Source organism: Trachurus trachurus (assembly GCF_905171665.1).
Source record: "Trachurus trachurus genome assembly, chromosome: 10".
Lineage (NCBI taxonomy): Eukaryota > Metazoa > Chordata > Actinopteri > Carangiformes > Carangidae > Trachurus > Trachurus trachurus.
In genome coordinates this window covers 31,056,648-31,077,704 of record NC_139894.1, presented here as the reverse complement: position 1 = coordinate 31,077,704, position 21,057 = coordinate 31,056,648, and the positions used below count along the sequence as shown (strand labels likewise).

General features: G+C 39.6%; 1 long non-coding RNA gene across 1 annotated transcript; it reads left to right on the top strand.

Moving 5' to 3' along the window:
* The first annotated feature begins 2,064 nt into the window (after positions 1–2,064).
* On the top strand, positions 2,065–4,235 carry LOC310992807. The gene is made up of 5 exons (XR_014595719.1): positions 2,065–2,148; positions 2,412–2,525; positions 2,748–2,836; positions 3,363–3,554; positions 3,974–4,235. It is a non-coding gene; the product is annotated as an uncharacterized lncRNA (long non-coding RNA).
* The last annotated feature ends 16,822 nt before the right edge of the window (positions 4,236–21,057 follow it).

Genomic DNA, 21,057 nt, shown 5'->3' with positions numbered 1-21,057 from the left:
GTGGCCAAAACTGTTAACATGGTCAAATTAAATTGTAATTTGATGTAGTAATACAACGAAATTAAGCAGATGAAGCTGTACACATGCACTGGGAAAACGGATTATTGTGCAAAAAGCTGTGTGTCCAGTAGAAAATTAGCCACTCCGGCATTTGTCCTCAAATTCTTCTCCGCATTCATCCGTCTCCATCTTTCAAACGCATCTCCTGCAGATCCTGGTTTTGTTTCTACATTTGTCAATACATTATGTCATAGCAAGGTCTTTTAATGTCAGCAAAGTCAGACATAATCCACAATGCTTGTAGTTGCAGCTCAGTGATAACTGGCAACCTGGATGTTGAAATGCTACTGACTTTGTGATTGGGAGAGAGCGGTGGGTGGAGCAGCAGGCCAAAACACAAAACCAAAACATAAACATGACTTGCATTCCGCAAATTACATTTTTAAATGCAAAAATTCTGGCTGTACTATAGTTGTCAGTTAGATAAGTATTTAAAATGAACATGATTCCTTAGTCTGGTGATCCACCCAAACCATGAGTCTGCAGTCATCCTAATCCACCTCAGTCTACTAGCCCCACACAGTCTATGATCACGCCAGCGTGATCACATTACGTGACATTTTCAGATCACCAGAACAAAACAAAATTGGCCTTCTGGAGCAGTCAAGTTCACTCAAAAGTGCAGATTTGAAACTCTCCTGAATTTTGTTCATTTGACAGTTCAAAAATATTGGGCAGACATAGCATTTATTTCAATACTTCCATCATTTTTTGTTATATTACAAAAAGCCCAATATGGGCCCAATGTGTAAATAAAAAAGGTGAAAGTGAAAAAAAATCAGATCATAATACTGTAGGTGAAGTTGTGCTGGAAAAAAAGATACCAAACAAGGGTATGGTAAACATTATATTTTATATAAAGGCAAAAGTTTTTTTTTTTTTTTAAAGGCCAAAATAGTCTGAGAGCCCTGAGGGCTATCTGGATGTGGAAACCTGCCACACTTAGAAAATGTGTAATCAGACAATTTCATAGTGTCATATGGTAATGGTTTCCCCTTGAAACTTACAGTTCATGTTGCTTATTTCACATGAGATTTCACAACCTGTGTGCAGAGTGGGTGACTGTGTTGTTTTTACCCTCCACTCCAGCCTACACTGTAAGAAATGTCCGTAGAAATTACGGTAAAAAACTGTCAAATAGCAACAGTAAAATACCGTAAAATCAAAAATAGTATATCACTGTAGTAAATACACTGAATTACCGTAAATCAAGATACAGTAAATAACTTTAAATTTTACGGTCTTACTAAGTAGAAAATATGGAATTTTACTGTGAATGTTGTAAAAAGTTCGCAAAATTCACGGTAAAATACCATAATGTCACAAGCGTGTAATTACCGTAAAATTGACGGTATCATTCTGTCTGAATTACAGATTTTGCTGGTGTTTACGTTTAAATTTACGGTACACAACCATTAAATCATACCATCATTTCTATAGAAAGTAGAATGTTAAAAAGTATGGTATCAGGACAGGCTGTGGTCACGTGGGCATTGTTCGGGTCGATGTGAAGCACTTAATGCAATAGAAAAACTACATGTTGTCAAAACAGAATTAAGATAAGATTAAGATACTAAGTCAAAATAACATGTAATAGCCTATGTAACATATATTTCAGAATAAATGTGCAAAAGAGTTTAGACATAAATATATATTTTTTTAAAATACAAACATCTCTATTGTACAAACATGTAGTCTCCATAACATACCTACACACAGTAAAAAAAAAAAAAAAAGAAAAAAGGAAAAAAAGAAGAAGCTTGAGTCAGCTCTGGCTTGGGTGACCTACAGGTGACCCAGCAGTAACCATAGTAACCCATTTGTTGGGTCAACGGTTGGTTTGCTGCGCGCCACCAAGATCCGTTATTTTTGGCCGGAGCGCCGTTACAACCTGGTTACAACCAAGCTGCTCTGTGGTCAGCCAAAGACGACATAAGTAAAGTGGATTAATTTTATTTTTGATGGAAATGCCCCAGCTTCAGTCTGCAAAAAAGTCTGACTGCTTCAGCAACGAGTGTCGGTGGATCGGACTGGACTTTCTCAGGTTGGATCGATACCAACTGTCCGTGGAAAAGCTACAGATGAACTGTAAGTATTTAAAAATGAGCATGGTTTGTGTTACTTTGGCCGTTTAGCACATGAGCTAGGCTAACGCTAACGATGGCTAGGCTAACGCTAACGACCGTTATGCTAATACAGCTAACGGTCTATTGTTATGCTAATAACGATAACGGTCGTTATGCTAACGCTAACGGTGGATCGTTAAGCTAATAACGCTGACTACTATAGCATGAGACTAGCGTGAGAGACAGGACCTGAGAGTAACCAGAGTTTTTGTGTTTTCTAATCAGAGTAAAGTATGTGGAAGCTAACGTTAGCACATGGAGATAGACGGTCTGAAGAGGAGCCTTGCTCTCATGGAGGTGCAGAAGTTCCTAAGGGAGGCCAACATCATTACTGTTAAGGTAAAGTTATGTGTTACTGTGTTTGTGTGGAAGAGGGAAAATACACCGGCCTAAAACTGCCTTGTTCAGATATCCATGTAGCTACTTCTGTCCATTATCATTATTACTGAAGTGTTACATGAGTTCATTTTGTGTTCAACATATACTATATTTGTACAGAACCATCCCATCCTTAGTTGTACACATTTTTAACACTACAAAATCATTTTACCTTCTCCTCAGCATGGTGCAGCTGGAGAATGCAAGGCAGCCTACTTTGCAGGAATGTGGCATGGCCAGTACATCTTCAGCGTTATCAACACTCAGCTTCAGTGAGTACATTTAAATTGATAGGCTTCTGAACTGGTGCTGCCATTAGCCTAAATGTTTTTGTTTCTTCATACCTGTCAAATATTTACATGGCCACATCAATAATTATGTCTCCCATTTATGTCTACTACCCTATTATCTGGAGTTCCTTAAGGATAAATCCTCGGAACTATCCTTAAAAAAAAACATCAAAATCACTGATTTAATGTCAAATCCAAAGGATTGTGTGTTTTCAGCTGTAGCCTCCACAGTTTCTCCCTCAATCTCTCTCAATCTATTAGATCTGCTAAATCTGTTAACTGTTTTAAGCGCCTCCTGAAATCATATTTATTGGTTGGCCTTTCTATTAGATTTTTTAAACCTACTCTTCATTCACCATTTTTTTTTTCTGTTCCAACTTCTTTTATTAATGTTTTGTTTGTTGTGGTTGTTGCTGCAGGAAGCACTTTGCAACAGTGTGCTATATAATAATAATTATCATTATCATTAACAATGTTTTCTTTGTTGTCTTTCTTTGTCTGGTTGCAGAGAGGTTCATGCCAGTCCACAGTAAACACCTGATTGAAGACTGCTGGTGAATTTTCAAGCAGGAATGATGACAACACCTGCCCAAAGTTTCTTCAACATTGTACCATGTCTGTATGAGACTCTGTCCCACCTGTCTTCAGTCAAGTCTGGACCCAATGACTCAAACACCAGTCTTGTCAAGGCTAATTAGAGGTAAGCAATGGTTTATGTCAGTGTAGCAAATGAGTAGATGCAAGCACAACTCAAACTTCACTCAATCGATCTCCCACAAATGCACGGTGCCAACAGCTTCATACAAACATACAGTAGAAAAAAAATCAGTATTACGGACAGGATTCAGGATTTTGGCTGCAATTCGACAAGGGTGAAACAAATACTGATGATCATTTAGTCCTGAAAAGTGACAGTTTCTACCTTTTACACTAATACAATAAAATAAATGAAATACTCCTGATGACCTGCAAAACTATATTCCAGAGTGCTGGTTTCATTCTATGTATAGCTCATTGGAGCTCAGTTTAACAACAGAAGGCTGAATTTATCTCTGTAGGCACCATGCTCAGGCACTGCATCAATCTAACCTTTGCTTTGTTTCTGTTTTCTGGCTGCAGAGAGGATCATGCCAGTCTACAGTGGACACCAAATGGACAATATATGAGTCTTCAAGCAGAACTGGTGACTGCTGGATGCTTTAAGTTCCAGTTTCTTGAACACCATGTATATGTTAAGAGCCCTCTTCAGCCAAGTCTGGACTCAGTGACTCATTAGTGTTGATCAACACAGGGCAAGTGGCTCCTTTTTTCATTATGTTTATTTCTTCTATCATGGACTATCCTTCTTCATATGTATGGACACACACTGTCTTTTCAAGATGTCAACACTGCCTTGTGAGTATACTGGACAAGTTCTGTTTTTCACAGAGAATGTGTATGCAAAGAGAGGTTCTTAAAGTTTATCAATTATAGTCTGTACTTTGGTTTACAATGGGCTTAAAGGACAATTCCAGGCGAATTCAACTCGGGGGTGTATTTTCCTATCATTTTAGGTCTAGAAGAAGGAATCTGAAGATTTTCAGTTTAATCGCTCCCGTTTTGCAGTAGTTGCGTCTGTTCCCGCATCGCCACGGCAGCGATGAATGGGAGTGGATGTAAGTTCCGCTGTTTAGGCTGTTTCCAGCCCTCAAAGCCGCAAATTTTTCCCACAGACAGCGTCAGATGGCTACTCAAACATGCACCGAGAAGTTTATTTAAGCAAGCAAGCCGACATGTTTGTAAAACTAGATCTAATTCAAAGTCTCCCGGAGTCTCGCGCGAGACCCAGTTGCCGTGCTCGGTGTGTTCAGGTGCAGTAGGAAAGCTACAGTTTGTGTCATAAACACAGGAATATCAACTCTTTACTTGCTTCAAGTAAAAAAAAACTTCTCAGCGCATGTTTGAGTAGCCACCTGACGCTGTCTGTGGAAAAAAATGTACACTTGAAGCAAGTCAAGAGTTGGTATTCCTGTGTTTATGACACAAACGATAGCTCCAACTGCACCTGAATACACCAGCACTGCAACTTCGGGCTCGCGCAAGACTCTGGGAGACTTTGAATTAGATCTAGTTTTACAAACATGTCGGCTTGCTTGAAGTAAATAAACTTCTCGGTGCATGTTTGAGTCTCCATCTTACGCTGTCTGTGGAAAAAAATTGCGGCTTTGAGGGATGGAAACAGCCTAAACAGCGGAACTTACATCCACTCCCATTCATTGCTGCCGTGGCGATGCGGGGACAGACGCAACTACCGCAAAACAGGAGCGATTAAACTGAAAATCTTAAGATTCCTTCTTTTAGACCTAAAATGATAGGAAAATACACCCCCGAGTTGAATTCGCCTGGAATTGTCCTTTAATTGGTTATTTCCTTAATAATTTACCATTTGCATTTTCTGACTGTAAAATCTACGCCAACAAACTGTAATTCCATTATGTGTTGTACCGTATTTTTTACGGTGAAATTCTGGCAACCACAGCTGCCAGTATTTTACCGTGAATTTTGCAATAAAATACCGTACTATATCTTACAGTTTTACCGTGTTTTTTCACTGATGGACTGTAATTAGGTTTACAGTATATCCGTTATTTTTAAAAGAATTTACCGTAAACAGGTTTATATTATAACTGTTATTTTTACAGCAAATTACCGTAAACAAATAACAGTTCTCTACTGTGAAATTTACGGTTGCCAAAACAGCATACCGTAATGTGTAATACATTGTGACCGTATTTTCTACGGTAAAATTCTGGCAACCACAGCTGCCAGTATTTTACCGTAAATTCTACGGAATTTTTTTTACAGTGTATAGTGAAATCAGAGTGTGAAACGTACTGTAAATAACAGCTTCTCGGGGTTGATTGCTCATCTGGGTTTTTTTTATATACAGTATATATACGAATTTGTGTCTTATTAAGGAACAACTGAGTGGACTTTCTTCATACAGTGAGTCAGAGAGATGGACGGTCCTGAACCCAGAGGGAACACAGTGAGAGGCAGGAGGGTGCTGAAGCCAGTGAGCCATGTGATGAAGTGATGGCATTAAAAGGACAACAAGGGCCAAATGAAGATGCCCTTCACTTTTCATGCATAACTACACTGCATTACAGTTGTCACACATGATATTTAAATCAGAATATAACATACTGTATGAACCAGTATGGTTTTATCCTGTATCTTCTAATCCATTTGGTTTTGAAGAGGACAACGTTTTTCTGTAGACCAACCTTTCAGACTCCTCCAAACCCAAGTCATGCTGGATGACTGCAGTGCAGACAGCAGTTGCATGTACACACCTGTCAGCTTCCACCACAACTGCACAAATCCACCCAGAACAAGAAGAGACAGAAACCAGAATCACTGTCTTGTGGTTGTAGCTCTCCACCAACCGGCCATGTTGCAGGAAATAAGATCAGAATCACAACTTCCAGTGCACTGAAGCAAGCTTCTTCTTCTTTTTTTCTTTTTTTGCTGAAAGATAGGTATCCCACTGGAGCTGACCATAAATTTAGTTCACCTAATTGTATTAAAATGTGTCATGATATCATATGGATTGCTCTGTTTGGCTTTATTAGCTGTTTGTACCAAAGAAATAGTCTCTCTCCCCACTTAATCAATAAATCTGGTCTATTCTTAGGTAACAGATACAAGCATTAATAATATCTAAATAACTCTAATTTAAGCCAAATTTAAAGAATTTAAAAAAAATCCCATCTTCCTCAAAAGTAAGTTTGATACTTAATGAAGCCAGACAGATTCAAAGCCTCATGATATGACACAACGACTCCTGCGATTAATTATCTATTGTGAATGCTGCATTGACACTCAGTGGTAGAGGAACAGAGTCAGTGCAGATGGAACTATCTCCTTCATTAATGGAGCACTTCAGAGATTTGTCACAACTTCAGGCCTCAGAATAAATGTCCTGGTTTAAACCTGCTGTGTAACTTCAAGCTGCCAGAGCTTTTTACTGTGTAAAGGATCACACTATGCTTTTGAGGGCATATGAGCATGTCTTACAGTATTATAGTAAATATTGATATGTGCCATTAGTCTGTTTGTCAACTATACCAAATCTCATATGTGATGACAGACGAAGCAGCACTACAAGAGACTACAGCAGTCATGTCGGACTTAGGAAGATTGACAGTTAAGAGTTACTGACAAGACTAGAAGTAATCATGTCTGACAATAAATACAATACAAATCAGACTTGTCTTCCTTTGTCCTTTAAAATAAAGGTCAAACATTATGACAAAAACAGACAGGGCAACATAAAGTTTCTCTTTGTAGCTGAATTTCTATTTTGCATCAGTACTTCATATTTCCAGTACAGTAGAGCAGTATTTTAACTGAACAAAGAGGCTTTTTATCATCCAGGCGAGGGGGGAACTCTGGTTCTAGAAGGTTTAGGGTCCACAGTCTCAAGTTCTGCACTTGGGGGCCACGGGTCTTCCTCCTCTATCACATGGTCGATCCTGAAGGATTTGGCCAGTACGAAAGTGGCTTTGTGCTAAAACTTCTTCCATCTAAGAATCAAAAGGATCACAGTGTTCCTGTGATTCTTCAAACCTCTGGTAGCCTTCCCTGCTCTGATAAACTGAATTGGCCAGAGGTGGATCCAATCAGTTTGAAATGGTCCTGGAAAATGAGTGTACACACACACACACACACACACACACACACACACACACACAAGGACCCAAACTTTGGACTTTTGCCTGCAATGTGCAAATGTATGATCAGTATTCAGCTCTGTGTCGAATGATGTGTTTGGTATTCATCAGCTCCAGCTCTGATTGGCGGCAATGTATAGATGACACCCCAGTCAATGTGTTAATTTTCAGCCTGTCTCTGGCACAATGTTATGAAGCCTGTTGGAGTTCACTGCTGGATGACATATTGGCAAAACAGTTGACGTGGGAGAGCCGCTCCCGATTTTAGGAAGCGAAAGTACTGTGAGAGACACTGCAGTATACATCATATCAGTAATGCTGAGTGAAAGAGGCTTTACTCTCAGCCCAAAGTAAGATTGACAAATTAAAGGTGCTGAAGAATAAAGATGTTTCCATCAACCAGCAGTAGAAATAAAGTGGTTGACCTGGGGCCGTATTTATCAAGCGTCTAAGAGTGCCATTTTAGTCTTAAGTACTGGAATTTGTGGAATTTAGTCCTACTCTTAAACTCAGCAATAGAAGCTATATATCAACCTTCTCAGGTCTAAGAATCACTCCTACTCCCCCAGATATTTGAGAGACCTCGAGTGGTGTCCCAAGTGGTTAAGAGTTGCCAGTAGAGGATGGCGCTGAGGTGAGAGAGGCATGTGTGAACCTCTGGGAGCGAAAGTACGTTCTGGCTTTGTTTGATGATGAGCAGTTGATCAAACAATATCATTTGGACAGAGCGGGTATCATCCCTGTCACAAATTTAAAGCAGACATATTATGCCTCCTTTTTACAAATTAAAATAGTTCCCAGGTGTCTTAAAGACATGTCTGTGACATGCTACGGTCAAAATGCCCCAAGGATCAAACATCACAGCTCTTTTCATCCTCTCAAAACAGCCCTGTTCAGAATGGCTGGTTTCAGTGCCTGTCCCTTTAAATGCAAATGAACCACTGCTTGCCCCGCCCCTTCTACCGGTCCCAGGTAGGGGTGGGGTTATGCAAATTTGAATCCTAGTTACATCACTGGAAGACGACTGAGGGAACAGCTCATAAAACCACATGGATTTCAAACTAGGGAGACTGCACATTACAGATTTTTTTGTCAATTCTTACATTTTGGGGCCTGAAGGCAAGACAAACACCTAATATATGTTAAAGAGCCTACAAAAAGAAATTCTATTTCCATAATATGTCCCCTTTAATAAGGACATCATCTCACCAATAACCTCCTGCAGCAGAGCTTTCACAGCAGAGTTAAATGTCATCACAACACTTACATTTCTAGCCACTGTAACAACGTAACGCTGAATTAATGAACTGAAAAGATTATGAATAATTTATTTTTGATTCATCCCCAATGTATATATTTTGTATTATTTCGTAGATTCAATAGCTAGATAGCTACACATCAAATGGTGTACTGTTTTTGTTTTTATGAACTATGCATATTGCACTTTAAATACATTCTTTTAACCTATTTATTTTTACTACATGTTTTTATTGTGACCTTCTATTATTTTCTTATATTTTTTTCTATATGACCCTATGTCCTTCGTGTATGTGCAGCATTCCCACCTTTATCCAAGACAAATTTCTCCAGACAAATAAAGAAATCTTTGACTTTGACCAACTGACGAATGTGGACCAGAGACCAGCAGGACCCAGCCTCTGCAAGCAAGCTGCGTGTTCAAGTCATGAGATGAGCTATAAAGTATTAAACATAGGAAAGCCCATGCTGATGAGCCATCTGATCCGTGGTGTGTACACAAAAAACTTGCCTGCCACAGTTAGCTGTCATCATGAGTCACCATACTGATCTATTCATTATTACCGCCAGAGCCACAGTGTCCTGGCCGGTCAGAGGACAGAGGAGGACGTCAACTTTGCAGAAGTGAAATAGATGGACAGAGCAGCAGCAGGCGTGTGATGATGCACACATGCAGATGCTGCTGTTCTCCAGGCCTCAAGGCGCTGCACCACAGACTCCACAGAAACCGTTGCCCTTTACATACAGACAACCATGACGATAGAATTTGTGCTTTTACTTTGAAATAGGAAGCTAACCTACCCTCGATGTAGCTAGCTTCAACCAAAATAATCCATCTTTGCTTGAACCCTCCGTTTTGACCGATCTTGTCCCGTTACCGGCATTTGACCGCTCAAGATGCCTTACCGGAGAGTTTTGTCGGCTCTGAGACGAAGATCGGCCCGCCGGTTTCCGTTTAGAGTTACTGAAGAGTGTTTCTGATGACTTTAGGGGGAGGCAGGCTAACACTACCGATACACTTCCAGCGTTTGAGCTAAGCTAATTACGGGCGATACGGGCTCTATCTCCTTCGTTACTGCACGCACAGTCAAAAGGATGGTGTCTATCTGCTTGTCATGGACTCGGGAGTGAGGCAAGACACGAAAGAAAATGTTGGCGTATCCCTTTAAGTTTTATGAAGGTTGTACGTGCTCTGTTGATCCAGTTTTGACTTTTTCCTCCATCATGACAGATGAAACTTCCAAGATAACTGAAGTGATCTGTGTTTTCCGAGATCTGCTCCTCTATTTTTATATGCGTTGGTGTATTTAAGTTGATAGTCAATTATAACTGTATGAAAACTATACAGCCTGTATATATCCTCTTCAAATACATTATATTCTGCTAAGTGTGTTTTATTTTGAACTTGATAAAGTTGTTGTATTGCAATGCTCTAGTTTTCAACACTGTTGTTCCTTGGAAAAGTTTATGATGCTGCGATTAAGGAAACACCAACACTCACTAATCACACCACAACTTGTAGTTGCTCTGCCAATTCCAACAAACAAGATGGTTACATGTCTCTACAGAACTGTGGTGAATCTGAAACATGGGTTTAAAGTTCAGAAAGTTTGTTTTTGTTGGTAATTACGTTCTCTGTGACATTTGAAAGCAGACCATTCATTGATCGCCATCAAAACATAGAATATCTGACCAAACACTGTGGCTCCATGTTGCTTCCTGTTGTTTACTAAACTGGCACAACAAGATTTCTGTCATAGTGATGTGCAGATCGATACTCAAGTATTGATAATTCTGATACCAAACATGTTTGTTTTAGGATTGATGCTCATAATAAAGTATTGAGAATCACCAGCCTGCACTAATTTCTCATTGCTATCAGTATTGGTGTCGGCAATACCACCTGTGGTTTTACCCGGTGTCAGACTGGAATTAAAATCATTGTTATCAGACATCACTACTATCATGCTTTGCTTGTGAAGTTGAATGTGACACACCAGTGGAAAAAGGTTTGACTCGCCTTTTATTTGCTGGTTTAAGGTGAGACACTACAGGCAAAAACACAGTTTTTTCATGCACTGAGATTTTGGGCTATTTTTCTTCCTTAACATGTATTCTTTCAGAAAGGTCGGAAGACATGTTATAATATCCACATTAAGGTGGTTATTTTACTTCATTTTGTCTCTTTGATCAGTAGATTTCTCCTAAATTCACCAAAGGTTAACATGCTACTGTGACATGTGCTGTGCCTTTTGTCTGACCCATGTCATGTCAGGTATCATTGTAAAGCTCTCTCTCTCTCCTGAACAATTATGTAGGGTCCAAACCTTGTCATTTCTTCCATATCCGCAACCAACTGTAAAAGTATTACGTTACATTAACAATCTATGGAATTTTACAGTACAAGTCTTTAAAGGCTGTTTTCTCAAAATTTGTTTTTCCCTGACTCTGAGCCCAAAATCTCCACTTCAGCAGCACTGACAGACACCAAACCTTCCAGTTTGAGGAAGGTTTTTACAGAGGGGATTGTTGATCATTCAAAGCCTGATTTATAAAACATTTTATATAAAAACATTTAAAAACAAAATTAGATTTTCTTTTTTTTTTTAGGGCTGATGACAGTATTTTCTCATTCACAGAGTGATAAAAAGAGATATCCAAAATCATCCTCTGTAAAACGTCTGACTCTAATATGTCAACAAAATAAAACAAGAATTTTGAAAGTAGTTGTATCCATTGTTCAGATTTTGGTTATGGAAATGTATGCAAATTAGTGCATATTTCATTACATATTGCCTCATTTACATATTTAAACATAAGATTTGGAAAAACTTGGTATACAAAACATATTTATCTTAATGTAAGTGATAAACCTTGGAAGTTTCATGGTGATATCTATTAGTTAACATTTTTACCCTAATCATAGTGACCCCCTTAACCCAATTGAAGCATTCTTAATTTGGTGTAAAAAGGGTATAAGTAAGTACATTACTATTCTCATATGAGTTTTTCTACTTTTATTTTTCCAAAAACATACACCAGTTTCCTGTAAACTATGACATTCAACACTCACGTTTTGATCAAAGCTGCAAGTTATTTAAAAAAAATAAAAACATTTTAAAAAAGGATGTTATGAAGCAGAGTTTTTGTTTGAATGCACCACTTCATCACCTCTGAAGAGCTTTTTGAAAACTGATGCAAAGAGGAAGTGCTTACAGGTTGACAGAGAAATTCTCGCTCCCAGTGGGGAACGGAGGCACAGCCATTAATATTTATCAGATGCAGCAGATTATTACTTAAAAGCCAATATGAGCAGTTTAATGTCAGAACAAACTTATCTTTGTCTTCATCTCTTTATGCATCTGCTTTTTTCCTCTCCATCACATCTAACTCACCCTCTTTGCTCTGAGGCTTCTATTGTGAAGCCTGATCCACTCGCCCACACAAGTTAATGACCCTCGCGCTTATTTCATCTCCACACACTCTGTCCCATCTGTTTACCTAATTGGCTGTAATTAATTATGTCACACCAAATTAGCAACCTGGTTAGTCATTCAATAAAAGGAACCATTTAAAACGGCTCGATGTATTTATCAACTTCAGTCCAAATCTTAATCTGTGCCTGATGGTGCATGGGTGGCAAGGACTGTGTGTCTGTCTTCACCTGTGGATGTGTGGGTTGATTCCTTGTGTGTGTGTGTGTGTTAAGTCTTTGCTCTGGCACAGTAGAACGGTTGATTTGACAATAAGTTTAATGCAGGGGGAACAGTGTTTTAGATTTAGGTTTAATGGAAATAAGCAGCTCAGAGCTCAGTGCCTGTCCTCCCTCTTTACTACGCTTCAGCTAAACTTAATCAGTAGTCAAGACCTTTCATTAATTACTCTGGAGCTGGGAGGAGGAAAAAAAAGAGAGAGAAAAAAAGAAGAAAACGCCCTGTGATTGTTTCATGAATTAGGATGAAGTGAATCGTTAAAACAAGCCAATTTGCACAGCCTACGACTCAGCTTTTTTCTTTTTTCTGCTCTTTCTTCTATAATTTGCATTAAGAGCGCAGTAAAATGCATAAAGGAATCATGGAAGATTCCACTGTCACTTGTTAGTCACAGGTAAAAAAAAAAAAAAAAAGAAAAGAAATGAAAAGAAAAGAAAAAAGGAATAAAAACACAAGTTTGAAATATCTGCCAAAACTCCATGCGACACCTCTTAACCTCCTGCTAATTTCACATTACCACTACGCTGCATCATTCCGTCATTAGTATGCTGAACAAAAAAGAGCATGTTGTCAGAATGCTTCATGCCCACAGACGTAGATGAGACGTGCCTGAGTAGAAACTGAAAGAAGGAGCCGTGTGCCTCGGGTCCACTTTTACAACACATTGAGATTGAAAGGTGGCAGGAATCTCTCATTAATCACTTACAGCCCAAGAGAGAGCGAGGCTGGGAGGCTGCTATTTTACATTTTTATTAGGATGGCAAAAAACAGATAATAGAAACAGGTAAAATATGAGAATATGAGTAAATACATCCACGTTTACCTATATGTTCAGTGTATTTTTACCTCAGGGAGTGTGAAGATCACAATCTGAAGGTAAGTGGTCTTGCAGAGGTCGCCCTACAACCTGCTCCCTCAACACCCTCCATCCCCCTCCTCCTCAGTTCATCACTCACAATCTCCTCTCATTCCTCTTATCTGGACTTGAAAAAATACTCCTCCTTCAGACACTGAGCAAACTTCACCCACCTCCTTCTGTTCAGAAATGAAGCCGAAATATCGCAGATACAAGCATTGCCATCATAGCCTGGCTCCGCCCACATACTTCTGCTCAAATGTCATTTCCCTTCAATACCCCACCTGGGATTCAAATGCTTTCCTGGCTTTTCTCCTGCAGAGAGTCTACCAGCCAATCAGAGAAAAGAGGAAGTGGGTGAAAACGATGACATTGAGGTTATGTGCTAAGTTGGAAGTTTTAGTTTAGTAATTGGTGGCTTAAATTTGTTGAGCAAAACCTGCAGCTGTAGTTTTAAACTTCAACAGAGTATCCACCTACCAGGAAGTAAAGGTTCTCAGTGGAGAGTGACCAGAGACTTTGCGCAAATGAAATTAAGTGAAAGACACTGGTTAGGACCAGGCTAATATCTTGCATTGATGACGTTGAGTCTGTGTAGTAGTGACTGGGACCAGTATCAATGTTATTCATTAGTGCAATTGGTTGATCCATGCTCGATACTAAAAATCTTTAAATACGTTGCTGATGGCATATGTTCTATGAGTCTTCTGCACTTTGTAAAGTTTCCACTTGGCTGACATATTCTCTTCTGGTGACCTATCACATGTTGGCACAGTGAACAAGGTGGGAGATGGGGTGGTTCTCTACAGCACACAGCTCTTCTCTCAGCTTCAGTATTGACCACAGTTGATTTGTTTTAAGGCGATTGATGACCAGGAACAGTAATGCCAGTGTTTTTAATACAAATCAGCTACCAGTCTTTAGGGGCATCCTAATCACAGCTGTCCAAAATGTTACATCACCTCCTTTCCCACTCTATAGTCTGGCCCATGTCCAATCTGGTTACATAAAGTAAATAAATAAAATGGCAGTGTTTATGCCCTACACCACAGCCAGCCGCTAGAGGATGACCAACATGTTTTTGATTCATTTCAGAGGAGCTGTGATGTCATCCGTCTTTACACACAGCCATGATACAGGTGTTATGACAGACTGGCAGGTGAAATGGTCCTGCAGGCTTCAAACTCGGTGGTTTGCAGCAACACGTGAGTGATAACAGTCACATCAAATTCTGAGACCATCGTTCTCTGTCAGAAAATGCTGGACATGCTGTTTTGGGCTGGGAGTGATTTGCTGGATCAAGTGAAGGAGTTGTAAAGTGGTTTGAGCTTTGGAGAATAGGGTCAACCGGTGGAGTGGTGCCAGTAGTGCTGTGGGAGCTGGACCAGACAGTTTTGGTGAAGAGGGAGCTGAGCCCGAAGCCAAAGCTTTCAATTCACCAGTCCATCTACTTTGCATTCCCATGGTCACAGGCTTTGAAAACCATTACAAACACCCTCTGTAGAAGTGCAGCTGCTTTTTTAGCTGGAAAAAAAGATGGGTCAATAATACTTTACTCCTGACAGATGGAAAAAAAACAGAAAACAATACAATTTTAAAGTGTGACATAATGCATTATTTCACATTTTCCATGCAATTGAATACAGGCAAAGATTTGAGAGAGCTCATCCACTACACAGGCATAGAAAGGTAATCCTCTCAGAATAATGCTCAAGATCGTTTAAGCCTGCACTCAATCAAGAACAATTCCCCTTGGATGACGCAGGTTACAGGGAACAGAAATGTTCTCCTTTTTACACGTTAACACTTTTTACCTAGTGGGTGACTCCACATTAAAGGTCACATACTGAATGATATTTGTTGTGTTCTTTGATTATGAAGCAGTATGTTGTTGCTGTGAAGGCAACAAAGTGTTCAGTCCTCAGAGAAACAATGCACAACCTGCAATCAGGAAGCTTTCAAACAAACTGTCAGGAATTCTGTAACTTTGTGATGTCACAAAAAACGCAATCACTGCTCTTAGATATGTCCAAAGCCCCACCCACCCACCCAGACTCACCAAACAATCTTGCAGGAATTGGTTTCTCAGAGTGTTTATGAAATCTGCTACATTACTGTCCAATCACTCAGTCATCTGTGAGCCAATCAGATGAGCAGCTAAGAGCATCCTGTCCTCTGATTGGCTCACTGACCTATTATTACTCCAGATTTAGAGAGGAGTCTGAGAGATGTAAAACTGCATTATACAAATTCAGATACATATTGCTGTAGATATTTTTGTGGTTTAAAAAAAACCCCAAACCTCTTCTGATGGATAAGCAGTTAAAATGAGACCCTAGAAAATTGTTAAACACCGGACCTTTAAATCAGCCACTCCCACTAGTTTGGTTTATGACTAAATCCTGTGGTAGTTGGACATCAAGACATTTAATATCAACCTCTACTGCACTGAAAAAAAAATCTAAACTAAAAATGAAAATAGAAATAGAAATATAGAAAATAAAACATAAAATAAAACAAACAAAAAAAGAAATAAAAAATACAAAGACTATAGCTATTTGACTCCTCAGGTACAATTGGTAGTGAATCTATGAGGTTTGCAGAGAGCCTTTAAGAGAAAACATTGCTCTCCTTAAAACAAAACAAAAAAACAAATATCAACTGTACAAGCAAGTGTACAACAATCAATCAGCCCCGACTGGCATGAACTGGTCTATCCACACATGAGTCTCTTGAGCAGTTGCAGTTGAGCCGTCTGATCAGGCTGCATCCTTGTCTCATCCCTGTAGAGGTGCACTGGGCGCATGCAACTGGATGAAAACACCGTGCTATAGTCCCCGAACACACTCAGGGATTACACCTATCTCATCTAGAGCAGGATTGTCTCAAGAGGAGCTGGTGGAGGGACACTCCAACCAACTTAGCTGCAATGCTATCCCAGATAAGCAGGATAAAAAGAGATGGATGGATGCGTACACATGATTCTCTTATCTTCTACCCCTATGGAGTGATATGACTGAGGATTGGCAACTCATATTTCCCCAGTTTGTTCCGTCACATAGTGAGTGAGTCTCATTAATCTTATCTGTTGTGCTCTTCTTGAGGCTGATTTCACTAACAATGTAGCAGAGGACATTTAGCAGAACCAGAGGAAAAAAATATGTAATTAAGCCAGAGAAAGAAGCAGTGACCAGACTGCTTGATGTAGTAATAAGACCTTTTTTTTTTTTTCTTTTTTTACACTTGTTGTCTCGAGTATACAGTAAGTCTCTGCCACTTGTTCCATTTTTCTGAGGCCGTTGCTTCCAGTTGGAGACTAATTTAGTGCAGCATCCAGGCTTTTCTCAGCAAGATAATATGAACTGCTTCTGTTTTCCCTGGCATGACTCAAAAGTCACTTTCAGTTCATTTACATTGTTCAGGGCTCATCAGAGCCGTCTCTAATTGGTTAGAGTATTTGGGTGAAATATTCTTTTTAACACACTGGAGACAGTTTTATATAAATCGTGTGCATTTTTTTAAAGGACTGCAGTTCACATTAGCATTCAGCAATAACCCTGCCCTCCTCTCCTTCTCGCACTCGCACACACACACACTCACACACAACCTTCACAGCGTTGTTGGAGAAGATGAATGCGACATCAGACAGGCAAAACCCCCGAGTGGAAAAACTGACTCTTATATATTCTGACATTTATAAAGGAGCTTTCACACTGGTCATGATTTAATCAGAGCCACACACATAACACAAATAGACACAAACGCCCTCTGGTATTTAATCACTGCCCGTGTACACATATGGGCAGTCCTCTCTCCACACAAACACCATCATTGCTTAATCATAGCCAATGTATTGTGAATGTATGAATACACTTGGAACACACATCGCCCTCAAACACACAGTTTGAAATTAAAGGTTTTCTCACATATACACCAGGGTCCACATCCTCCCTTTACATTCAAGCTTTACAATATTTACACAGGCTAACCTAACAAGGATGAAAGGTTGAGGATGAGGAAATGATTTGTTTGCTTGTTTTGTCATGCAAACATGTACCACTGGCTCCAATATATTATCTAACCATAATAGTAGTTTTGCACCGTTTGGTTATTAAAGGGATACTTCACCCAAAATCGATAATTCACCAATTTTCTACTCACTGTCATGCCAGAACTTTCAGAGTTATCAAAACGCTTTTGGAGTTCCAGGTGGGGGTCCGGCTGGCAACGGATTTTCATATAATGTTGGCGGATAGAGCTCACTTTTGAATTGTCCAAAACACACACTATCAAACATCCAAATACCTCCATACTGCTCGTCTGTACTGACCCAAGTGTCCTGAAGCCGCAACATGAAAAAGTTGTTCGGAAATAATTCATTTGATCTCTGTTTTTATCCTTGTTGTAGTAGTAGCTCCCAGCGGCTGCGCGAGATGCGTGATATTTGCTGCGAGATGTTCTCCCGTGTTTACATCATCCAATGGTTTACAACGACGGACGAACATCTCACAGCAGCTGATCTTGCGCATGCGCACAAACATCAACAGAGCCATTGAGAGTTACTAAAACAACCAAACAACTTTTTCATGTCGCAGCTTCAGGACACTTGGGTCAGCACGGACGAGCAGTATGGAGGTATTTGGATGTTTCGATAACTCTCCAAACCCTTCCTTGGCATGACGGTGAGTAGAAAATTGGTGAATTATCCAATTTGGGTGAAAATAACTTTTTACCTCAGGATGGACTGCTTAGATTTTGCAAAATATGGAATGTCACTGAGTTTGGTTTTTAATCTATAAACAACCACAGAAAGCCCAGGAATCTGTTTAGCCTTTACACGATTATCCTTTGTTTTAACAGAGCAGACTTAACTGGTGTTTAGCTTTATCCTGCGGCTATTACATGTCATGTTTAGCTCGCGTTAGCAGGTTAGCACTGTAAATGCTTTTCAATTAGTCCCATAATGACAAAAAACTGCCATTCTGTATGGCTTTATGTTAATTTCTATGTGCTGTGTGCGTGTTTGCTACTGACTGATCACTGTTGGCTGGTTCTTGACATTGATCACCTGTTGAATTTCCTCTGCAGTATAAACAGAGAACCTACACTGCATTTTAGTTAAAGTGGGAGGATAATTAAATAAGTGCACTGACACGAACTGAGTTTACTTAAAACTAAAATGCAAATACACAGAAACACACAACTGATACAGTAGAATAAAAAAAAAAACACAGATCATCTGAAAGCCTCTTCAAACAGGTGAGTCTCTAAATGTCTCCACTGAATCAACACACTGAAGCACTTATCTACTGTAAAGTACAATTCATACAGTATGCAGTACATAGCTACTTCTAAAGGTGTTCCAAGGTTTGCTGATAAGCCAAGGTGTAGTCACGCAAACCTAGCAACAGTATGTACCATGTACAGAATAGGTCTGTCTGCTGCTCTGCACCAGTAGCAGCAAGACACTACAGGCAAAAAAACAAAAAAAACATGTAGTGACCAATTTTGAGATTTTGGGCTTTGCTTCCTTAACATGTCTTCTTTCAGACTAGAGGAAAGAAATGTTAGAAAATCCACATTAAGGTGGTTATTTCACTTTATTTTGTCTTATTTCATCTGCAGATTTCCTCTAAGTTCACCAAAAGTTAAGATGCTACTGTGACACATTGTGCTGTGCCTGTCTGACCCATGTCATGTCAGGTATCATTGTAAAGCTCTCTCTCCTCTCCTGAATAAAGATGTGGGCTGCAAGAATGGTAGTTTTTGTTTATTTCAGCAACAAATCATAAAAGTATGTTTTACAATAACAATTTGTGGAATTTTAAAATATTTAAAGGCTGTTTTCTCAAAATGAGTTATTCCTCAGACTATCCTTCCAGTTTGATTCCTGGCCATATTCTGAAGGTTTGTACAGAGGGGATTGTTGATATATTATTCACGGCCTGATTTATACAACATTTTATTCCTAAAAACATGGAGAATTTGGATTTTTCGCGACTGGTGACAGTATTTTCTCATTTACAGTACAGAGTGATGAAGAGATATCAAAAATCCCCTCTTGAAATTGACTCTGATATGTCAACAAAATAAAACAAGAATTTTGAAAGTAGCTGTATCCATTGTTCAGATTTCTGTTCTGGAAATGTATGCAAATTAACGCATATTTAATTAAATATTGCCTTATTTACATATTAAAACAGAATTTGACAAAACGTGTAATATAAAATATAATTGTCTTAATGTAAGTGATAAACTTGGGAAGTTTCATGGTGATATCTGTTTGGTTTTTTTTCCCCTATTCACCTGCCGTGTCCCACCTTAGTCCAAGTGCCAGGACATGAGTTTGTGCAGCACATGGATTCAGCCTTAGGTAGACCGGGTCACCACCCAGAAATCCACAATGCATTGCAAGAAGGCACAAACAAACACAGGGTGAAAAGGTTAGAGGTCTGTGTGGAGGGAGAGGGAAATAACACTCACTCCCAGACTATCATTTAATCATTAGTGTGCATGTTTATACTTGGCAGCTGCAGCTCCAGCACTAAGACGACAAAGAAGCTCGGCGGCTGGAGTCACCGCTGTCGTGGTGCATCATGTTGACCGTGACATTTTACTGTGTTTTACTTTTTAATGTCGCTCATGCTTTTGAATCCATTCTGAATGAGGGCTGGGGATTAGAAAATGCCATGTTCAACACATCGCTGTGGGGAAGCTTTTTCAAAACAGGTACGGGAAGTTTTTTTTTTTTTTTTTTTTTGCAGGGCAACACGGGAATGGAGAACTGCACTGTGGGATACATAAAAAAAGAAACAGACACATGCAGAACTTAAGTGTCAGCTCTTGAGATGCAATAACTGAGGAACACACACACACACACACACACACACACACACACACACACACACACACACAGCTATTTCATTTGGACTCAGTGTGTTTGTCACTGTGAAATTAGATGAAGTCACATACAGTATGTGCTGGAGGTGACAGTGAGTTTTTAGCTCTGTGTGTGTGTGTGTGTGTGTGTGTGTGTGTGTGTGTGTGTGTGTGTGTGTGTACCGTGTTAGCCTACCCGGGTGTGTCCAGAGATGACTAAGCTGTGACACGTCTGTTCAGACTCTGGCTGTTTAATGCCTCCCTGCTGCAGTCTCTCACCACTCGTCTGTGTCCTCCTCCACTCTTCTCCCACCTCTGCACCTCTCCTCTCCTCTTCTCTTATTTTCTCATCTTCATTTCATCTCGTCTTCATTTTCATATTATTTCCTTTCCCATCGTTCCATCGCTGTTCATCATCCCTCCCCCTGAGTTTCACATCAGGATTTCCTCCGTGAAGAAGCACCTCATGGTGGTCTGCCTCTGACACTCTTTCGTGTTACATCACTGTTTGTCCAGAGTCATCAACAAACAGTTTTCTATTAGTTTTTTTTTCTTCATCTTTGAGTCTGATACAGCATTTGTACCAGACATTTCCTCAGGGTGGCACTGAGATTCTCTTGACCTGTTCATCTTTCACCATCAAGAAATGGCAGCTTTACAGATATTGCATTCACAAGGTCAAAACCATAATTTGGGAGGTCAGTGTGACCTTGACCTTTGACCCTTTGCCACCATAATGAATTCATCATTGAGTCATTGGGAATGTTTGTAATGACTCTGCAG